The sequence below is a fragment of the Thamnophis elegans genome, chromosome 1, assembly GCF_009769535.1.
Source record: "Thamnophis elegans isolate rThaEle1 chromosome 1, rThaEle1.pri, whole genome shotgun sequence".
NCBI lineage: Eukaryota > Metazoa > Chordata > Lepidosauria > Squamata > Colubridae > Thamnophis > Thamnophis elegans.
Window position 1 is genome coordinate 144,356,165 of NC_045541.1, and position 23,045 is coordinate 144,379,209.

A 23,045-nucleotide genomic window follows, 5' to 3' on the forward strand; every position below is an offset into this window, starting at 1 on the left:
GGCCACAGGTGAGGAACTTAGCCATCTTCAATACTCAGTAGGCCAATCAAGCTGGCCCTGCATGAGGTAAGATGGATAGTCTCCCTGTGTGCCATGATCTCCCTCTGAAATTTCAGCAGATCAATGTCATTGTGGGTTTTAATTACCCCTTGGCTTCATCATTATTTCATGGGCTTTAATATGCCCTGCAGGACAAGGCCTCACAGAATACAGATAAACAACCACCAAGTACTATTTCCCCTTGGGGGTGATACAAACGCCATTGGAAAGGAATAGTTGCAATATACGAGTTGTTTTGTTAACAAGACTGACCTCAGCCTTTTTGTGTTACTTTTGTTGTCAACAACAAAGAATTAATTTGCTCTGTGGTATATTCAAACTACCTGTTTTGCTCTGGACACTCCTGTTTCCTAGGGCATCCAAAACTCTCCTTCTAATATTGTAGGCAGTTTGTAACAAAGATTTTCTGCCTTGTATTGGTTTAGAGGTGGCATATACTGATGTGCTGATACTTTTTATTTTTCTTGTAGGGAACTGATTTGCCCTTTAAACCTGAAATCCTCTTTACAGATTCTTTCCCTCTAAGAGGCTTTATTTGCAAAAGGGTCTTGTGTGAGTTTTGTCATCTTTCACTCTCCCATGTTCCTCCTATGGGATCTACCCAGAGGTGGGTTCCTACCGGTTCGGACCAGTTCAGCCAAACTGGTAGTAACTTGGCGGCCTGGTTTGCCAGAACTGCAGCGACTCAGGCCTGCTACGCTCCCAAACCAATTCTCCCCAAAAGTGCCATAGGTGCTGCCATCTTGTTTTTTTGCTTCTGCGCATGCGCAGAGCAATTTTAGTGGTGCTGTGCAAGTGCAGACATTGCGCATAAAGCGTGCACACACATGCAGTGCACCCCTGAGCAAGCTGGCAGTAGCAACTGCGGGAACACATCCCTGGATCTACCTAATGAAAAAAAGGTATTTAAGATATTGTTCGTGCCTTACTTGAGTGATATATTTGTTCCACATATTTCAGTTACCAACACTGTGGAATCTACACAATTACATGTAGCCGGGATTTACCTCTCTTTAGAGTAAGCAGAACCTTGTTTCAATTCTGAGATATGATTGATTTCTCAATGAACAGGTATGAACTAGTAAGTGGAGAGAGAGAGGCAAGCATAAAGGTGAACATTATCCAGAAGGTCTCAAGTGCAGATGCAAGCACTGGATGTGGAACCTTAAGGTAAAGGTTCCCCTTGCACATATGTGCTAGTCATTCCATACTCTAGGGGGCAGTGCTCATCTCCATTTCAAAGCCGAAGAGCCAGGCTGTCCAAAGACGTCTCCATGGTCATGTGGCCAGCATGACTAAATGCCAAAGGCACACAGAATGTTGTTACCTTCCCACCAAAGGTGGTTCCTACGTTTCTACTGGCATTTTTACATGCTTTCAAACTGCTAGGTTGGTAGAAACTGGGACAAGTAATGGGAGCTCACTCCCATTATTTAGCACTAGGGATTCGAACTGCCAAATTGCTGACCTTTCTGATCAATAAGCTCAGCGTCTTAGCCACTGAGCCACCACTTCCCTTGTGGAACCTTACTACTGACCAAATTTGCAATTATTGGCTTATCACTCGTTTTAAGAGAAGCTTTATGCAAGGGTTCTTCTTTACACATGTCCCAAAAATGTATTTGAAAAATAAGCCACTAAACACTTTCTATCATTCAATCAAGCTGTGAAATAGAAGGAAAAAAATGGAAGGAGAGTTATTTCATCTCTTCTGCCCTTGATTAGTTCCATTGTCTCTCCCAAGAGTCAATTAGCCAATAGGTATTCCATAGCTACCTGAACTATTTCCATCTCACATGACAAGTGTTTTCCCACTGCTTTTCCCTTGTGTATCTCAACTTTAGATGGTAAGGTCATGGGTGGGGAATGTTTTAAATAGATAACTAAATCGAAACTGAATTCCTGAAAAATGGAAACTAAGAGTGTGGGTGGAACCCATGTTTGGGATCTGGGGAGCTTGCCTTTTCTGAATAGAGTTGCGTTGAGAAACAGGAATGTGATTTCAGGTAGCTCATTGAAACACATCCAAGTGTGTTCCTTTAATAATTACTTGTTCCTGTAGTAATGCAGGGAATTCTGCAATGCACACTGTAGGTCATCCATAAATATAGTGTAGGTGAGACAGTACCATAAAATGTAGCAGTTGAGTGAGAGACTAGACTGCCCTCATGTTACACCTTTCTGACATTCCCTCTGCAGCTGCAATTACCTGCCAAGCCAGGTTCAACAATTTGTTTTGGGATACACAAGGCTTTAAACAACTCAGGACCAGGATATCTGTCAGAATGCATTTGGCATGCTTAGGGATCTAGTGTGTCATGGATAGTTCTCCACATACCAAGAGCCACCAAATTGCCACCTGAAGGCTACGTGTGGACAGGTCTTCTTTTCACTGATAACAACACTCTGGAATGTTCTTTCCCCTGTAATTTGAGCGGTACCTACTATCTTCTAGAAAAGTATCTTCCCACAGGCCTTTTCCAGATAAAAAAAGGTGGGGTGTTTTTAACCTCCTATATTTTAATGAATATGTTTTATCTCATATGTTTTAGGTCAGTGATGGCAAACCTCTGGAATGCGTGTCAGAAGCGGCACACAGAGCCCTCTCTTTGAGCAGGCATGCCATTGCCAGTTGCTTTTCTGGTTTTTGGCATGTGCATGCACACTAACCAGCTGGTCTATATGTGCACCGTAGTCAGTGGTGGGTTTCAAAATTTTTTAGAGCCTCTTCTGTAGGTGCGGCCTGTTTTGTGGGAGTGGCTTGGCAGTCATGTGACTGGGAGGGCATGGCCAACTTGTAAAATGTGGTGAAACTCACTTAACAACGCTCTTCCTTAGCAACCAAAATGTTGGCTCGGATACTCTGGCATTTGAAGCACGCACGTCTTAAAGCTGTCAAGGTACAAAACCCTTGCACCTCTAACCCTTTAGAAAAAAAAGAACCCCAGGGTTGTTCAAACTTGACAGCTTTAAGACTTGTGGACTTCAACTCCCAGAATTCCTCCTCCAGTCATGTTAGCTCAGGAACTCTGGCATTGAAGTGTGCAAGTCTTAAAGCTGTCAAGTTACAAGACACTTGCACCTCTAACCCTTTAGAAAATAAACCCCAGGGGTGTTCAAACTTGACAGCTTTAACTCTTTAAGGTATAGATAGGACTCTTAGAGGCAGGCAGGATGATTGATGAGCCAGCCAATCAGTGAGCGGCGGATGGGGCAAGCTTGATGCGGACGGGCAGGGAGCGAGAGCTGGAACTGGTTCTAAACAGCACGGTAGATTTGTGGAACCTCTTCTATAGAAGAGGCTAGAATTGGCAGGAACCCACCTCTGACCAGTGCTGGAAACCCAAAGACCAGCTGGCCCGCACACACATGTACACTGGCCACCTGGTCTTTGGTGTGTGAAGATCACTTGGCCAGTGTGCATGCATGTGCTGGAAACCTGAAGGCCAGGTGGCTGGTGCACATGCACTTGCGTTCTGGTTTGGGCACTCAGTGCCGAAAAGGTTCGCCATCACTGGTTTAGTTACTTTCTTATGTATGTTATTAATATTTACATTTGCAATCTTTTTGTATCAACTACAGGATTAAGATAATAATTTGTGACAGGTATACAGTGTTAGAAAAATTTACATATCATTCACACTCTAGTCCATTAATTGGAGCTCGATATTATCATATTTTAAATGACATTTATATCTTGTCTGATTTTAAATATATTTCAGTAAATTTTAAATGATATTTCTGTGTTTTACTCAATGTTCATTTCAGAAAGCAAAGCTGAGACTGAGGGTCTTTCCATACTATGTCTTGAGTTGGGAGAGATTATAAGACCATAAAAACTCTGAATACTTCCACCATCCTTTTTTCAAGAATGCCAATTTCTTTCTCTGACCTTGTCTCTGTGCTTGTCATGCTCCTGAATTCTTTCCTGGAAATAGTCCTTATGTTGATCTTCATTATGAAGAACATCTCAGTGTCTCCTACTGCTTTCAAATGACCGATTGGGTGACCTACCAGTGTCAGCAGTGTCTTTTTCTGCAGAAATTGCTGTTGCTGCCAGTTCCCCTGCCGTAAAACTTGGCTTCAATGCCATGAAGGCAATTCTTAAATGAAGAGATAAGGGCCCAACACTGTTTATCATTTGCTGCATGTGACTGAATAAGCACAGCAACATCTGTAAGCAGAGTCTCAACAGCATCGCTGTAATTCCAGATATAGCCTTGGATATAGCATTAGTGGAAATTGCTTGATTCCTGTTCAGGATATCAAATTCTGCTTCAGCAACAGGAGGAGATAATAGACCCAAATCTCATCTGTTGTGATTAAATGAAGCAGAAGTATTGCTGTAAGCATCAGGTGGAGGCCCATGCCAACATTTGGAAGCGGGAGAAAGCTGGATTGTGATGCAGGACAGTGGCACTGCCCTTGGAGGTGGCATAGCTGGATGGAGAGGGGAACAGGAGTGGGTTGCTCTCAGTTCGGCCCGGTTCAGCTGAACTGGTAGTGGAATTCAGGCCTTGGTCGCAGAACTGACAGTGACCCAGGCCTGCCACGTCCCCAAACTGCTTCCCTTGCCACTGCCATTTTGGTTTTTAGTGACTGCACATGCACAGTTCACTGGTAATAAAACCGGCAGCAACCCAGCCCTGGAGGGGAAGTAGAAATGGAGAAGGCATGAATGGTAGAGGAGGTGTTATGGCTGGAAGAGGCAGCCCCATGAGAGGAAGTACAGGGGGAGGAGGTTGAAGAAAGCTAAAACAGGCTTCTCAATGGGTAGTGGTTGGCTAGCATTCTCTGTGGGATTCAGTCAGTCATCAACAGAGAATGAAGAACATCTTGCCATCTTTAGGGGGCAAACATTTTTGGGCCTGTGCCTCGAATTGTGCTCAGCAAAGGCCAACTTTGATGGTTAGCCAATTTCATATTTATCCACATTCGGAATCTTCCCTGGTAGCAGCTCTGGAAATGTATGGACTAAGTTCTAAGAAGCAACAGCCATTTCTGCCTATCCTTTAGACTGCCTACTGGCTCTATTCTCAGCAAATTTCAGCTCCACAACTTCATAAACATACTCTGGTCAATTGCTAACCAGTTGTCCTCCAAACAAAGCTGCCAGTATAAACCATAGCCCTTTAATTGCATAGTCCATTATAAGTATACAAAATAGCAGTCAATTTGCTGTTTGATTTAGGAGACAGTTCTTGGCAGCTTTCAACTGGTGGCTCAGAGCTGCTAGTGCAACTTTCACAAGGTTGTGAGCTCTCAGCTAGCACATCATCATATAGATCCATCTGGTCAGCATTACTAAACTCAGAGTTCTGGTTAAACTCCTTGTCATTGTATATATTCATGAGGTTTAGATATTCTTCTGAGGTAGTTTCTGGAGCACCATAGAGACAATGGGAAAAAAAGACTCTCCTTCTCCCCCGCCCTGCTCCCTCTCCCACTGCCACTCTCTCTTCCTCCCCCCTCCCACAGTAAGAGCCCCCCCTTCTTTACTGTTGAAATATGTCCACCTATCCTTGAGCTGTAGGAAAGAATGCTGACATGAAATTTCCATTATGGATTCCTTACCTACCTTTCAGTTCTCAGCTACCTGACTTTCCTCCTATATAACAGGAGTCAAAATTCTTAAGATTGTTCTAGGTAGAGTCAGGAAAAGCAGGGAATGCTATATTAACACTTCTAGAGTTAAGGATGATTTAAATCTATCTGACTCATGGTCTGGGGTTTAAAGAAAGGAATGGAAAGTTGACCCCCAGCAGAAAAAAAAAGGCACCTCTACTATAAAGTTGGATGCAAGCGGGAAAAGGTTCTGAGAGATAATGGCTTGCCTATAGTTTTCTTCATCATTAGGCAAAATGCACCCCTCTTCCCATTCTACAAAGCGTTTCTTCCAATTCTTCAAAGCAATGGTGAGGGCTCCGTAGCAATTGAGGAAGGGTTTGTCAAACAGTTTATAGACTTGTTATTCATTCTTGGCAAGTCAACATTGGCCTCTGAGTTATTCAAACACATTTCAATAATAGAACAATGACAAAGCTGTTTTCTTCCCATTATTATTGTTTTTGTTGCTGTGATGATGATGACATATAAACCAAGAGAAACTCAAGAGAACTCTGTGATTACAAATCATTCCATCGTTATGTGGGAAAATCTATTTTGCTCTTGTTTATTGTTACTATGGTTTGTTTTCATTCATTGATTAAGAAAGCTTCTGACCGTTGTACTTGTATTTAGATTTTATTATTTTAATTTTAGTTTGTTTATGATGAATGGGTTGATTCTACTGCTGATATTTTAATGAAGAGTTGTAAACTACTGTGAGTTCTTGGCAAATTGGAGATATAATAAATATATAAATAGACAAATAGACCAGCAGTACTAAAATTGCAGCCTCCCTAATGTTCACTATTTTTAAAAAGCTGTTAGAATATTTTTTCTTCAAAATGATGCTTTTTCTGAGATATTCTTGGTGGGGAAGAAGGTGTGAAAAATATAATGTACTTCTATTATCAATAGTAAGCATCTTCTAAATATCTTCAATATATGTGGGTGTTTTCTTCAATTTATTTATAGTTTTGTGTGATATCCTCCCAAAATTAAAATAAGGTTCATAATTCCTTTTCACTCCTTATCTTTACTATGCATATCCTCATATAAGGACCTAGAATCAAATCCATATTTACAACTATTTAGAATAAAATCATATTTACCGTAAGTTTCTCAAAACTAATTTGAAATCACAAAAGTCCTGATTTAATCTCACATATTTCATTCCAGTTGTATACCTGAATTCATTTTGGAATTCAGTAGAATTCCTAAAGGGGCTTATTTACATAACAAACATTTGTGAAGTGTGATCAATAACATGGTGGCATAAAACACCAAGATTACATTCGTATAAATGCAGATTATGCATTTCAAATTATTCTTTACTATTTTGGTATTGCTGCAGTGTCTTGAGTGATCCACATATAATTTTTTAAAAGTAAGTACCAATTCCATGGAGACAGCAACCTTGCTACCTGCTTATCAGAAGTGATGTGTGAATTATTTGGCTCTCAAGAGGTTGTTACATCTTTGTTCTCTTTGACCTATTATTCTCATTTTGAACATGTAGACATGACTTCATAGATTGAAATGACTTCAGGGGTTGCTAACTGAGAAAAATTAATTATGTAACCGCCTCTCCAATTGTATCTCTGCTTACTTGAGAATATCTGTCACTTGATCTAAAGGAATCTTTCCCCAAAACAATATGAAAGGCATTGGGCAAAAATTGCCAGCTTAGAAACCTGGATATGTTGTCACTGTTTATTACAAAATATTGGTAGTGCTGGTCTGTATTTATTGTCTTTAACTATCTTTCTTTATTTTAAATATCATCACAATAGTATTTAAAGTACCATATATTGGAAGTGTTTTATTGCTTTTTAAAAAACATTATTTAACTTCTTCAAGCAATGGTGTGTGTGTGTGTCAGAGGTGGTATTCAGCAGGTTCTGACCAGTTCTGGAAAATCAGTAGTGGAAATTTTGAGTAGTTCAGAGAACTGGTAAATACCACCTCTGACTGGCCCTGCCCCCATCTATTCTCTGCCTCCGAAGTCCCAGCTGATTGGGAGGAAGTGGGAATTTTGGAGTAACCTTCCCCTGGAGTAGAATGAAAATAGAGATTTTACAGTATCCTTCCCCTCCCATGCCCACCAAGCCACGCCCACCAAATCACACCATGCTCACCAAGCCACGCCCACAGAACCAGTAGTAAAATATTTTGAATCCCACCACTGGTGTATGTGAGGGAGTCACTCTGACGAATGTTCTTACCACAAATCTAATCATTGTAGAGACTTCCAGTTTTTACAAGAGCACCTAATTTGGATTAGACACACATCTGGCCATGAATATGCATTCTTTGCAACCATGTTCATGAATAAAGTGAACAAAGCCTTCAAGAGGTCTGAGGAAGCATTAATGCATCTGCATCCTGAAGGTTCAATGCAGTTATTTGAAGGATTTCCTTTGCTCTGTTTAACTTTCTTGCATCCACATTCCACAGACAATATTTGGGTCACTAAAGTACAAAAATGAAATATTGTGTATACAGGTAGCACTCTGCTTACAACCACAATTAACCCCAAAAATTATGTTGCTAAGTGAGACATTTGTTAAGTGAGTTTTTCTCCACTTTCTGACCTTTCTTGCCATAGTTGTTAAGTGAATCAGTCCAGTTGTTAAATTAATAACACAGTTAAGTGTTATTGTTAAGAGAATCTGGCTTCCCCATTTACTTTGCTTGTTAGAAGGTTGCAAAAGGTGACCACATGACTCTGGGATGTTGCAAAGTGTGAAGTGTCTGAATTTTGATTATGGGGATGTGGCAATGGCCATAAGTGTGAAAAATGTTCACGTCACTTTTTTTTAGTGTCGTTATAACTTTGGTCACTGAATGAACATTTGTAAGTTCAGGAATATCTGTACCTATAAATAAGTCTATCCGCAGAAAAGCTGACTTAAAACGTTTAACCAAAATATCCTGTAAAATGAGAAATTAACCCTTTGTAATGGTATGTGAGAAAAACCTTGGGAGACGGTGGAAGAAACACTGGCAAAGGAATGCTCAGATAAGAGAGTGCATTGCCCATAGCTGAATAGTGAGTGGAGCAAGAGACTCAGAGGTACCTCCCTAGTTTTGAGGGAGACAAGAGGAGAATTATGCTTTCAGACTTGCAAGATAATGTTAATAGTTTTACAATAAAGTAGACTTAGCTTATTTGGTTAGGTATTCTTTCGGTTTTACCGGGAAAGGCTGACACCCTCACATTTTTTATGTTTTAATTTTTCTAGTTGGCTTATCTATGGATGAGGCATTTTTCACACTTTTTTAAAAAAAATGTGAAAGTCCACTTGTAATTCTTGACATTTTGTTGTTAAGCAAAGTGGTTGTTAAGTGAGTCAATCTGATTTTATGACCTTTTTTACTTTGGTCCTTCAGTAACTCAATGCAGTTGTTAAGTGAATCACATAGTTGTTGAGTGAATCTGGCTTCCCTCATTGACTTTCAATGTCAGAAGCCAGTTGGGAAGTCTCAAATGGGGATCACATGACCCCAAGGACATTGCATCCATCTTAAATACATATTGGTTGCCAAGTACTCAAATTTTGTTCATGTGTTGCTGTACCAGTTGTAAAAACCGGTAATATGTCACTTTTTTTTTTTCATAACTTCAATTGCTAAACGAATGTAAATCAAGGACTACCTGTATGGGATATATGCTTAGTTTTTAAAAGCTGAGAGAAAAAACTGCTATTTATAAGGCCATCTGTGAATAAGACAAACTCAATTTGGGGAAATATTTTGAAATCAATAATGCTTGGCTTACGTATCAACAGAGGTGGGTTGCTCCCAGTTCAGCCCAGATTGGGTGAACTGGTAGGGGCAGCAGCAGGAAGCTCTGCCCACCTTCTGGATGCTTCTGTGCATGCGCAGAAGCATCGTGCATGCACTAGTGAACTAGTAGTAAAAAAAATGGAAACCCTCCACTGTCTATCAATATATAGAGTATGTTACAAATAGCTTTAAAGCAGCTTTTCACCATTTCATTCACTTTTAAAGGTGATAGTCCTCGTGGCTATTTCAGAACCTAGGAAGAAGGGAAATGAAAACAATTTTAAAAATCTTAGAACAAAGAAAGCATATGAGTCCTGCTGAAAAGTCGGAGGGATTTTAACAAGGGGATTAACAATGTTTTTTTTTTAATGAAAATCTACAAATACTTATCCTAACTGTAGTAAATGTATTATATTTGTTTCCCACTGCAAATTCCCAATTCTCCAAATCACAGGTCTAATGGAAGGGCGCAATAATAATAAAAAAAAGCCAATACAATTATGCAAGCAAAATTATGATTTACATTAGCTTATAACAATAATGAGTTTAGGGTCCAATAGTAAATTATTCTAAAGGCCTATAAAAAGAGTTCACGCTATTAAATACATGATTAAATATTCGGTGGTCTAGAGCCAGTTTGGTGTAGAGGATAAATGAGAAACCTGGAGACCATAGGACCTAGCCTCATCGTAGGGACAAAGCCAGCTGGGTCATCTTGGGCCACTCACTCTCTCTCTCTGCCTTAGGAAGCAGGCAATGGCAAACCACTTATGAAACTTAACTCCGGGACTTAACTTTGATTGGCAGATTCGGAAAATTTATCGCCAGAATTCGTTGGTAGCGGAACAGCGACAGCTCCCGAGGGACATAATTATATATTTCTCCACAAAAGAATCCAGAAACGCGATCATGCAAAAATTTTACAATAATAGTTTGAGAGTTGATGGCCAGAACTTGATTGTCTTCAAAGAAATACCTTTCCAGATGTTAAAGGCAAGAAGGGACTATACCTTTTTAACTAAAGAGCTTAGAAATCATCAGATTCAATATAAATGGGAGGCCCCAGCCGGCATTACGGTCACATTTGAGAATCAAAGACTTCGTCTCAATTCTGTTTCGGAGGCTCGAGATTTCTATTACAAGACTTTGAAGGCGGGACTTCCTGATTCACTTGGAAAAGAGGAGAGACAAGCCGAAGGAGAAGGCAAGCAACAGACCACATGGCTGCAAGGTGGAGGGGGTAGCTCCCCCTCCCTCGGAGAAGCAGAAAAGCGGAGTTTGAGGATTTAGACATTCTAAAATATTCACTAAAGTTGTGGATTGAATGGGGGTTTGCGACCTCTCTCCGGCAGAAAAAGCGGAATTTATTGGTGGGGTGATATTGAATGTATATATGTAAAATGCATGCAGAATGATTTACGCTGTTTAAATCTTGTTAGAAGGGAAAGTTTGAAGAGATTATTTTAAAATAGAAGGTAAACTGATTCTTGCTGAAACTATTATTTGAATATGTGGAATGATCTATGCTATTTAATTTTTATTAGAAGGGAAAGCTTGGTGAAATTATTTTGAGCTAGATTTTAAACTAATGTTTGCATAAATTTGATAGTGGCAAATATTTGAGAAGCAAGGGATGAGGGTAAAATGCATGCGGAATGATTTACGTATATTGGTGGGGTGATACTGAATGTATATACTGAATGATTTACGTTGTTTAAATCCTATTAGAAGGGTAAGCTGGTCGGGATCATTTCAAGATAGAATGCAAACTGATTTTTGTGTAAAGTAATACTTGATCCACGCTGCTTAAATTTTACTAAGAAGGGAAAGTTTGGTCAGATTATTTTGAATTATTGTTTGAAATTAAGGTTAATAAAGGGAAAGTTTGATTATTCTTCTGTAAAGTAATATTTGAATATGTGGAATGATCCACGCTGCTTAAATTTTACTAGAAGGGATTATGTTTGAGTTAGATTGTATATTGATGTCTATACAAATTTGGATAAATGTTTATCTGAATACAAGGTTAAGGAAGAGGAATGGGAGAGTCTACAGGAGGTCGGGGTAAATAACAAAGAAGCAAGAGACGAGAATAAAATATAGATAGAATGACTTATACTATTTAAGCATAGATAAAGATGGGGGGCTGAGCTTAACACAAAGAGTTTCTTTTTTTTTCTTTTTCTTTTTTCTTTGTTCTTTTCTTTTTTTTCTTTTTTTTTTTTTGGTTTTTTTTCCTTTAATATATTACTTTTATTTTTAATCCATACGAACATAAGATACTTTAGATAGAAGGCAGTGCCAGGTGTGGGCCCTGGGAAGTCGGGAGGAGTAGGGATGGGGATTTATGGGGGGTGGGTGGGTGGGTGTTAACATAGTCGCAATAAGAACAAGAATGCACTTATATACGGTTGTTCTTTTTTTTTCCTTTTTTTCTCTTTTCTTTCTTTATATTTTTTTTTCCTTGGTTTATTTTACTTTTTATTAGATTATAATAAACAACACTTGAATAAAGGAATACACCAAGGAGGGAGGTAGAGGGAAAGAGGAGGGAGGAGTAAGGAAGGAGTAAGGGGAATGTAAGGAGGGCGTGTTGGGAGTAAGGGGAGAAGGAAGGTTTGAGGGGAAAGGGAAGTAGGAGGGGAGCGTTAGAGGGAGGAAAGGAAAGTTGGAGGGGGTAGATGGGGTGTATGGAGGATGGAAGTGTCAGGTGGGGTTGTGAATGATGAGTTGTGTTTCTTTTTTATTTTTTTTTATTTTTTTTATATATTTTTTTTCTTTTATAGCAAATACCCTGTATATAAGTGATTGTAAAATGGAATGTGAAAATGAATAAAATAGATTTAAAAAAAAAAAAAGAAACTTATGAAACCTTGCCAAAAAAAACCCTGTGGGGGCTTGTCCAGCAGTTTCCAAGAATCAATATTGACTTGAAGGTGTGTGTGTGTGTGCACACATACACATACACAAACGCAATAGATGATTTACCATGCAAGAGAATTAGTACATACTGTAAGTAGTACTGATACAATGTTAAGACTTCCCAGATGCTGGTCTCTTTTCTATTAAAATGCTTTTGGAGGTTCATGCTTGAGGAATTTGTTCTTTGTGAACCTGATGAGGATTAATCTGTGAAAAGATTTAAATGGATAAATTCAGTTTGAAGGAGATTCAATTCAACTGAATTTTATAAAATCAAATCTTCCGAGAAAGGAAATCATCACATCAAATCAAATGCATTTAAATTGCTTTAGAGATCCAGAAGTGATCCAAAAATTGAATGTTTGCTTTGCAGAATCTCCAACACTGTTGCACCTGCCCTTCTGTTTATGGACAAAACTAAATTGGTGGTGGGATTGAATGGTGTGATGGATTTGTTGATATTTTCATTAGTAGCCAAGCCAATAAATTTTATCACTTCTGCAAACTTTGCTTTTCAGGCTGCTTAAAAAATGCCAGTGTCACTATGTTAAGATGGGCAGCTCTGGAAATTAAATGCATGTAATTAAACAAACAAAGAAAATTGAAATCAGCTACTATTCCAAAGTCTTTTTCATAGCATAGTATCTTTCCTCTAAAGCAGGGGTTGTCAAACTCGCTGCTCGCGGGCTGGATGCATCACATTCTTGCCATGCCCATGCCCAATTTAGCGAAGGGGGAAAAAGTTAGGATGTCATGTGATGACGCCATGACAACATGAGTTTGACACCCCTGATCTAGAGACTATAGATCTGATTTGTATCACCCGTGTGAAGAAATGTGCATTCCAGTTTGCTGCTTTCATTCTGATATTCTTCACTTATTTATCTAACATATCATCTTTATTTTGGGTTTTATTTCTGGCTTCTAGGGTATCCATTTCCTCACCCAATTTTTATACAGATTCTAAGTACTAAAATTAAACTGGTTCTCTGCATTTTCACTAAAAATGACTATATTAACCCAATGGAGAACAATTTATTATATAGTTCATGACTCACCATACACATAAAATCACATCCTCTTAAACAAATGAGTTGTAATTAGACTAATTTTATACATGAAGCCTCTGTGTTTTCACTTATAGCAGTCATACACAACAAAGTGTTTCCTGTAAAGACTGAACCTTAAGAAAACCTTTTAAAAAGTTATACTACCACATGGTTTGTTTTAAAAATATATTTAACTACTATTAAAGAACAATCATTGTGTACATTTATTTCTTCTGAGTGGGAAGCAGAAACTGTCAGTATTTCATGTTCTTCCTACAAATGTAACAAAGGTACAGACAACTGCAGTAATAACATAACAAAACAGAGCATTTGCCTTTCATGCTATCTTCTCCAATTAAACCACTAACGGTAGACACCTTCTTTGCTGGCATCTATGAATACTTCATTTGAATTCTTCTCCCTCCCCAGCCCAATCTGAGTTGACAATGCAAATTATCTTAATATCAATAATGTGTTTTGCAGGATGAGAAAATAGCAGCTGGGCTACTGCTATTCCAGGTGGGTGGTACTGGTAGTCCTTGGCTTGCAACCACAATTGAGCCCAAAATTTATGTTGCTAAGTGAGATATTTCTTACGTGAGTTTTGTCCCATTTTTACGATTTGTCACATTTGTTAAGTGAATCATTGAAATTGTTAAATTAGTAACTTGATTGTTAAGTGAATCTGGCTTCCCCATTGATTTTGCTTGTCAGAAGGTTGCAACAGGTGATCACATGACCCCAGGATACTGCAACCATCACAAATATGAGTCAGATGCCAAGCAGCTGAATTTTGATCATATGACCATGGCATGCTGCATGGCCATAAGTGTGAAATATGGTCATAAGTCACTTTTTCAATGCGGTAGTAACTTCGAATGGTTACTAAACAAACTGTTGTAAGTTGAGAACTGTATATAAATGTGATGAAGGAATGAAGGAATCTATCAATGCATGTGCTTGAGGGTTACTTCTTGAACTAACCAAAACTTTCTGTCAAAAGAGGAAAGCAAAGCTATACTTTCACCTGGCTTTGCAACACTGATGTCTTCAAACACTATTAATTGGAACATGAATGAATTCAGCATTACAGTTTAGAATGGTTGGTGCATTCCCCATCTTGTCTTGGTCTTGTTTTTTGAGCTCATTATCTGCCCTTAGAGTAAGCACCCTCTGTCTTGTAATGAGGAGCCTAGAAATGCCAGGTTGAGACATCTCAACATCTAATTTATTAATATAGGGTAAGGTGACTTAATTGTGGTGCTCTCTATTGTAGAACAATCTATCTCCTGATAGCATGTTTCTTGGCCAGGCCATCTGACCTATGGAGCTCAGGCCTCTGCTGTTGTTGCTTCAGAGTATGCCTCTTCTTGAGGTTAGATGGGTGAACTTCAGAGTCTGAGAGGCTGTCAGTGGGTGCAGGCAGGGTGTCTTGGATGTTAGAGGAGCTGCTTCATCCAAAGTTGAGTAATTCTGCTGGACTCACCTCCAACAGAACTATTATCCCTAGATGCTCCTTGCTCAATTTACTCCTCCTCCTCTTCATCAGAAGACCAGTTCAGCAGGCCCCTAACAGTCTGCTGTCCACTCGTAGTTTGAACAAAAGTCCAGGAGGTTATCTACAGTTTATTCTTTTGTCTTCCTGTCATCTTTTTGCTTGGTTTAACTAGTTTTCAGTGAAACAGAAATTCAGATATTTCTGGAGATTTTTGGAAAAAAAATCCATGAAACCATTTAGTGAAAACAAAGCCTGGAAAGAGAAACTACGTATTTTAAGAATGCACTTATTCTATTGTCAAATAATATCTGGCTGCTGGTGGTATTTTAAAGGGATACCATCTGAATTTTTTGTTGCTCTGGAGAGTTGGGATGAGAAACAATGAAGCCTGAAGACTCTATTCCTCCATTAATGATACATTACAGGTAGTCCTTGACTTACAAACACAACTGAGCCCACAATTTATGTGGCTAAGTTGGACAGTTGTTAAGTAAGTTTTGCCCCATTTTATGATTTGCTTTGCCATCATTCTGAAGTGAGCTGAGGTGGTGCAGTGGTTAGGGTGCAGTACTGCAGGCCACTTCAGCTGACTGTTATCTGCAGTTCAGCGGTTCTAATCTCACCGGCTCAAGGTTGACTCAGCCTTCCATCCTTCCGAGGTGGGTGAAATGAGGACCCAGACTGTGGGGGCGATATGCTGACTCTGTAAACCGCTTAGAGAGGGCTGAAAGCCCTATGAAGCAGTATATAAGTCTAACTGCTATTGCTATTGCTATTGCTAGTTGTTAACTTAATAACACAATTGTAAAGTGAAACTGGCTTCCCCATTGACTTTGCTTATCGGAAGATTGTCAATGGGGACCACTTGACCCTGGGACATTGCAACAGTCATTACCTAGTTGCCAAATGTTTGAATTTTGCTCATGCAACTGTAGAGATGCCGTAAATGTGAAAAACGGTCATAAGTCACTCTTTTTAGTGCTGTTGTAATTTGAACAGTCACTAAATGAATGGTTATAAGTAGAGGACTACCTGTACATTGGCTTCTCTGAACCTGGGATACCAATTTTTGATTTGCAGTTACAGCCATCTCTGTTTTTCCATTTTGATCCTGAAAATCTGTAGCCATGTTATCAGCCCCCTTTTTAATTATACCGTATTCTTTACATCTGTCCTGCTAAATAACTCTAATTGAAATAGCACCGGCGTGAATTTTTGTAATGTTCCCCCCAAGACATCCCGAAAGTGACTCACACGAGAAAACAGACTGAAGTCACAGCTGGAAGCACGTCAAGGATCATTTCCATTTTTACATGATTAATTTGAATTTAATATCTTAAATCAAAACCTGATTAATTTAAATAAAATTTTGATGGTGCCCTGCTTCTAATATACATTGCAGTAATTAGATTGGGCTTAATGTGATGATTTTTTACATAATTAAAAAAAGAGCAAGTCGTGTGTAACAATGCAGTGTGTGTACAAGACTTTTGATGGGGTAGGCAATTATTGCATCAGTTATTAGTTAGCATCAAAATGGCCAAGCAGAAGCCATATGTGAAAAGGTCAACTTTTTAAAAAATTCTTTTTCTGGTCGCAGGCAACTGGAATGAGGGACAAGTCTAATATATGAAGTTGATAATCACAGCGAATCCATAGAAGGAAAATAACTAAAAGTACAGAAGTGATTTACTTGAAAAGAAAAATATAGAATTTCTGCAAAGTACAACTTGTTAAAAAAAATCTTTCATTTTCATAAATATGGATAACCAAGTTAGGAAGCAGAAAGAGGAATGGGAAAGAGGAGAAATTTAACAAAATGGGAAGAATCAGGAAAAACACTTCTTTTTTCTTTACAGATGAACACTTTGACTCAATAGCGTGATTGAATTTTCTCTAGGGGCAGCTTGAAGGGTGATCTCTCTTCAAGCCATTATAGAATTGGGAACAAAAGAGGAATTAGGCAATCTGTCACAATGGCAATGACCTACATCTCTGGAAATTGTTTGAGTGCCTGAGAGCTTTGAGTTGTGTCTCTCAAGGGAGCCTTTTGCCAACGTCTCTACTGCAACTCCCAGCATTCTTAGCCAGGATAGCAAAGAGGGCTTATATACTCATTCTGTTCTTGAAGAATCAGGCTTTGTACTGTGCCACTATTTGGCAGGGCACAACAATTGACCAACTTTGGATCTGGAAGTTATATAGCATTAGGCTAATTACTCTTTGGCAAAACCACCTCCTACACTGGGACTTAAAGCTTGAAAGAACAATGACACATCACTTCCCTATTATTGTTAAAGAAGCAACGCAGATATTTCATGTAGAAACCAGGAGTCAAACATGATGTAAAGGCAAGTTTATCCTTCAACTGGCCACTTTCTTTTTTTTTAAGCAAGGAAAATTTCCCTGCAGCGTTATAAGCTTTTATAAGTTATCTTAGATATCAACAACTAGCAGAAAAAAACAATTCTGCCCCTTAAGTAGTACTATTACGCAACACCTGTAAACAGATTATTTATCAGATATAAATTGCTGAGAAAACTAATATTCATACACATATAACTCAAGGATTGATATCTCTTAATATTTTTTTATCTCCATATTAGCATTTAAAAAAAAATAATCTAAAGAATATGCCTATAGAATTTTATAAGTTTTAGGGGGAAAATAAAATGGATGCATCTTGGCAAAATTAATGAGTGGGGTTTTGACTAACCAGTCCTTCACATCTTTCAGCTGATGGATCTTGTTGACAGAAGCCAGACAACTTGAATATAAAATCCAAGAAAGCCACTTATTTATAATTCATCAGACACATCAATAAAAAAAGTTGCCACTTTTTATCTGACAGCCACTCTGATGACAATCAAGGATTTTAATTTTTTCAACACCTCTAAATTTAGTTCTTCCTCTCTACAAAGTATATACTTTTGTCTAAAAATAGTTGCTATCCGGCTGAAGGATTTTTGGAAAAGGGGACTTTGGCACTAACATTCCTGTTCGAAAATTAAAGTCAAAACAAAATTAATCAGGAATGGTTATCTATAATGAATCAACATTCGTTTATGAAAAGAAAGGGGAAGAGTGCAGTGGGGGACTCTTTCATAGCCGCTAACGGAGAGTACTTTCAAGGGGTTACATTAAACTAAGGAGAAGATTACAGATCTTCCATATTCAGCATTGTGAATGAAAACTCCTAGGAACTATTCTAACTTACTGCCGCTCCCCAACTCCTCCTGCCCCAAAGCAGCAGGGATTGTATAGGCAATGATTTAGATGGCTAATTGAAAGTAAGCAGTGGTGAGCTGATTCCTGGGTAAAATATTACCAAGACAATCTTATCTGAGTTTACAGAGTCATTTCCAATTTGTAAATGCTGTATTCATTTCTAGCAGATAAAGCACCTTTAAAAAATCCTACACCCGACCAGCATGGTTTGCTGTTATAACCACACTTGCCCATTCCCACTTCCTCATCCTCTTCTTATCACCTGCATAAACTTTAGAATCACAACTGAATAATTCTGCTTTATCCCCCCCCCAAAAAACCTCCCAACATTTTGCAAATAAAATTAATGATTTTTCCCCTGAATCCTGATAACTTGCTATAGTTGCAGTTATTGCTAGTTATCTGCCCTACAGAGAATTATCCTTTAGAGCCTACATATTCTTTTAAAAAATATATTTTTCAGAACATCACCTTTACAAATTCATCCCTTACCTATAATATCCACCTCTCAACCTCCCCCAACATCCCAGGTTTTGTTCCTCGATTATAATAGAAGCAAATTAATGTTTTTTTCCCATTGTTTGTTGCTGTAATCATAGAGGCAAGTGTATATGTCTAACAGCTATCTTATTTTCAATTTGCAAAGCACACTGTGCTTAATCCCATGTGGCAGCCTGTGGTTCTAGATATGAATTTTAAATGGTAATTAGACCTGCACAGGAGGCTGTGCCTGAAATGGAGAGAACTGAGCCTTGCCAGGTCCTGGGGGGTCTCTTAGAGGACCCAGGCTGGTCTCGGTTCCCATCCTAGCTTATTACGCTTCTCTACTGTGTGAAACAGCTTATTTGTTCATGAAAATTTAAATCATGTCAGTACTAGAAATATTATTTTAAGCCTTAGCAAGGGTCACAGAGTGCTTGTTGTTGTTTTGTGCTCAAGGGTAGATGGGCCAAAGCTTTCTGCCTTCCTGCCCCCATTCATTTTTTTTTCTTTCATAGAAATAGCCTTTAAAGAAGATGTCCATTGATAAGAATAATGGATATCCTGTAAGGGTAGTAAGTTTGTAAATAACAAGCAAATAATCAGCAAATAACCAAATGGAAAATCAATAGCAAAACGCTAATATGTTTTAAATAAAGCTCAATATGCCCTGGATATTATAGACTTAATTGTAACTTACATGTGTAATAAAAATCTCCATATGTTACAATAAAAAACTTAGAAATGGAAAATTGATCAAGATTTTATGAAGTTATGGAAAATATGGATATTTATTAGAAAGCCAAAATGATAAATAAATACGAGTAGTGACCCATTTAAATGTATCTATATTTCCATTTTTATTTATAAAATATAATATTTAGGATGCCTAATTTATAGATGCCTTCTGAAAATTCCTGATTTCAGCTTTGCTGACTATCTTATTAAATCCAGGATAAATAAATAAAGGTCAGCAAAGCACTCATAATGATGTCCAAATCTCATTTTGTTTCTATAATTTAACAATGTCTACAGGCAATAATTTAACAATGTCTACAACAATCTCTAAAGGCAGGGAATATCCTTATAATATAATTAATCATTACATTCCCGGGATAATGAAGAGGTGCTTGTAGAAACCTGTAACATTTCAGGATGAATGGCTGTAACATTTGTATTATATAATTCTTGGAGTGTTTGTCTTCCCACTCTATCCCTGCCCCACCTCTGTACACTCACATAGACCCACAAGTAGCGCACAATAATCCAGGAAAACATTCTTAACTAAGGAGGGTTCATTTTCCGTGACTCAAACATCTCTATGCACTATTAATACATTTTGGGGAAAGGTGAGTCCTGCAGTATTAGGGCAACTTACACACCTAACTATGTTATTGTATTTCCACCATTAATTATTGCTTCATAATCCTTCAAGAATTCTTTTATTACAACAGTGCTCAGCCATGTTAGCAGGGTCAGAAAAGGGTTGTTGTCCCTGTTTCCCATATAAATGTCATTCCTTGAAGACCTTCAAATCAGAGCATTTAAGATTCCACATTACAACTGATGTTCAAAACCTAAATAGAACTGGAATTCTCTAAAGGCCTAAAGTAACCCAAAATATCTGCAACAATCCTTCAGCCTCTATTTGAACTTTGAATATTCTTGTGTATATTTGACTATAAGGACAAAAAAGGCCTTCTAAATAATTTCTAAATAGACATGACACATACAAGCGGAATAGTGTAATAAATCAGAATACTTGTCAGAACATTCTAGGGTGGGGAAATGGCCAGTCAACCTTTTCAAAGACCATGAAGAGGAACAAAGTTCCTTTGTATGTGCAAAGATGTAAAATTTGATCAAAAGCCTATATTAAACCAATGAGAAATGAATATCTTGTGCTATGCATCTTTATAAATTTATACTTTTTATAATGATTAAGCAACCATCATTACTTAATGAACATTTCTCTCTTCTTGTGGTCTTGTCTACCTATTGTGTGCAGAATCATTATAACATTATAAACCAAAAGTTATACAGTAATATTACAAATGGGAAAATGTTCAGATGCTAAATGAAGTCATAACAAATAGAAAGGGATTTTTTTTTAAAAAAAATGGTGTTTATGGAGTCAGTCAGTCTTAAGCCTCCTAATAGTGGTCATTTACCTAAAAGGGTTTCCATGCAGAGATGTGTGAGAGATTTTGTTGTAGCTGTCCTGCTGTCTTGCTTAGTGGCGCCCTAAAGCCCATCAGGAATGATGGATTTTCTCAGCCTCACTACTTTCTTCAATTACAGGAGGCTGTAGAGAAACCAGTCAAGACTTTTATTTTCCTTGGAAATCTTTGCACATTTTATACCTTACTTCTTCAAATCCACACATCATTTAATTATGATCATCTAACCTGTGGCATGAAAGATATTAGGAATTTCTGACATGCTTAGCCAGGAGCACTGAAGCACGGGAGATTATTTGTGGCCTGGAGTCAAGTCTATGCTCTTGTTTGCCATTTTGACCCTGCACAGTTGTCTCTCCCTTGATAAAAATCCAAGCCACAGCTTGAGAAAAAACTTGCACATGTACTCTAGGGCACACTGCTGTGGTGTGATCCCATACTTTGAACTTTGCAGGCTGTATGTTTGCTGCCAAACAAGACCTAAATTAATCACAGTCATGGCTAAGGTCAGATGTTGTCATACTTAAATACTTGATCATTTAAACATGACTGAGTGGGTTGGATTGCAGTTTCCTCTGTAGGATCTCCAGAATAAAGAATATTTGATAAATCTTGATTATCACTTTTTTCACCCCAAATTTCAGTTAAGTTTCAATGTATTTATTTATTAAATTTATATGGGTTAAAAGGATCGCTTTTACATTCTTTCTAAAATAATGTTACCAAAAAGATGCCAATTTTTCCAAAGGAATAATTTAAAAACTGTTAATACAGAAGAAAACAAAACTTAATATATAAATAAAAACTATGATATTAATATTTTTATATTATATGTGTTATAGTTATATTTTATAATCTGTTTGTAATCTGTTTCATTGTTGCAAGACACAACAAATTCTTGTGATCTGTTTGATTGTTGCAAGGCACCCAGATTCATTGAGAGTTGGCATCATAGAAGTTTAATAAATAATAATATTTGTATCTGTCAAATGCAAAAGGCAGCTTACATCCTGCAATGATGCTTCTAACACCATCAGGCATTAACATCTGCCTATCCCATGATCTTGGGAAGGACTTGATAGCAGGATAAATATGCCAAATCCAGTTTGAACATCTGTGTGGCAAATGATAATATTGGGATGCAGGTATAAAATGAGCATCATATTTGGGGTTTTATTCCTGTAAGTCACCCGGAATCTCTATGAGTGAGTTTGGTAGTCAATTTCTTAAATAAATACATATTATTTAAAATCCTGTTAGTAACAGAATGATATTGAAAATGAATAATCCCAGTACAAATGAACATTTTCTTTTCTTTTCGATCACATTTACTACTATTCTCCTATGGCAGTTTGTTGAAATATTCCCTTGGAGATAAAGTAAATAAGTAGAATAGAGTAAATAATTGTGCTAAATAAAGTGCTAAATAAAGGAATGGAACCAGGGGAAACAACAAGGCCTTTGGAGTACCTGGAGACTTTCCTGATCTTCGTAATCCTATAGAAAATAAAACAAATCAAACTTTCCCCCCCTGCTGTGTGACAAATAAGATTTTGAGATAGTTCTATAACCAGCCTCCTTCATTTCTCCCACCCCCAAAAAAATGTTCTGCAAAGAGAACCTGGAATTTCCCAAATCACACCCTGCCATGCAAATAAGAACATAAAAGAGCTCTGTTGGATCTGATCCATTCAGCAGGGAAGTAATAGAGACAGAGAGATGAAAAGTTGGTAAGGAATCCATCATTTGTTGCTCGGAAACTACCCTGCATTAAAAATTTGAATGGATAACAATATTAGAATAGTGCATCCAGTTTTGGTCACCACACTATAAAAAGATATTGAGATTCTAAAAAGAGTGCAGAGAAGAGCATAGGGGACTGGAGGCTAAAACGGTTGCAGGAACTGGGCATGGCCAGTCTAGTGAAGAGAAGGACTGGGGAGACACGACAGCAGTGTTCCAATATTTGAGGGGCTGCCACAGAGAGGAGGGTGATGTGCCGTAGTCATATTTTTAAGGATAGGTCATAACTTTGAAGAGTCATTAAGTAACCAGTCATAAGTTGAGGTCTATCTATAGTGTAAATTTGGTTGCTGGAAGGCACTGAAAACTTGGTTATCGTCCCAGGCATTGAGACAGGAGGAGGGGGAGAAATAAAGATCTGTTTTTGCTAGGAATATAAAAAGATAAAAATCTTTTTTACTTCATTGTCCCAGCTTTTATTGTGCAAAGTGC

General features: G+C 38.0%; 1 pseudogene; it reads right to left on the reverse strand.

The window, feature by feature from the left end:
* Positions 1–3,925: 3,925 nt before the first annotated feature.
* On the reverse strand, positions 3,926–16,051 carry LOC116506210 (annotated as a pseudogene).
* Positions 16,052–23,045: the final 6,994 nt, after the last annotated feature.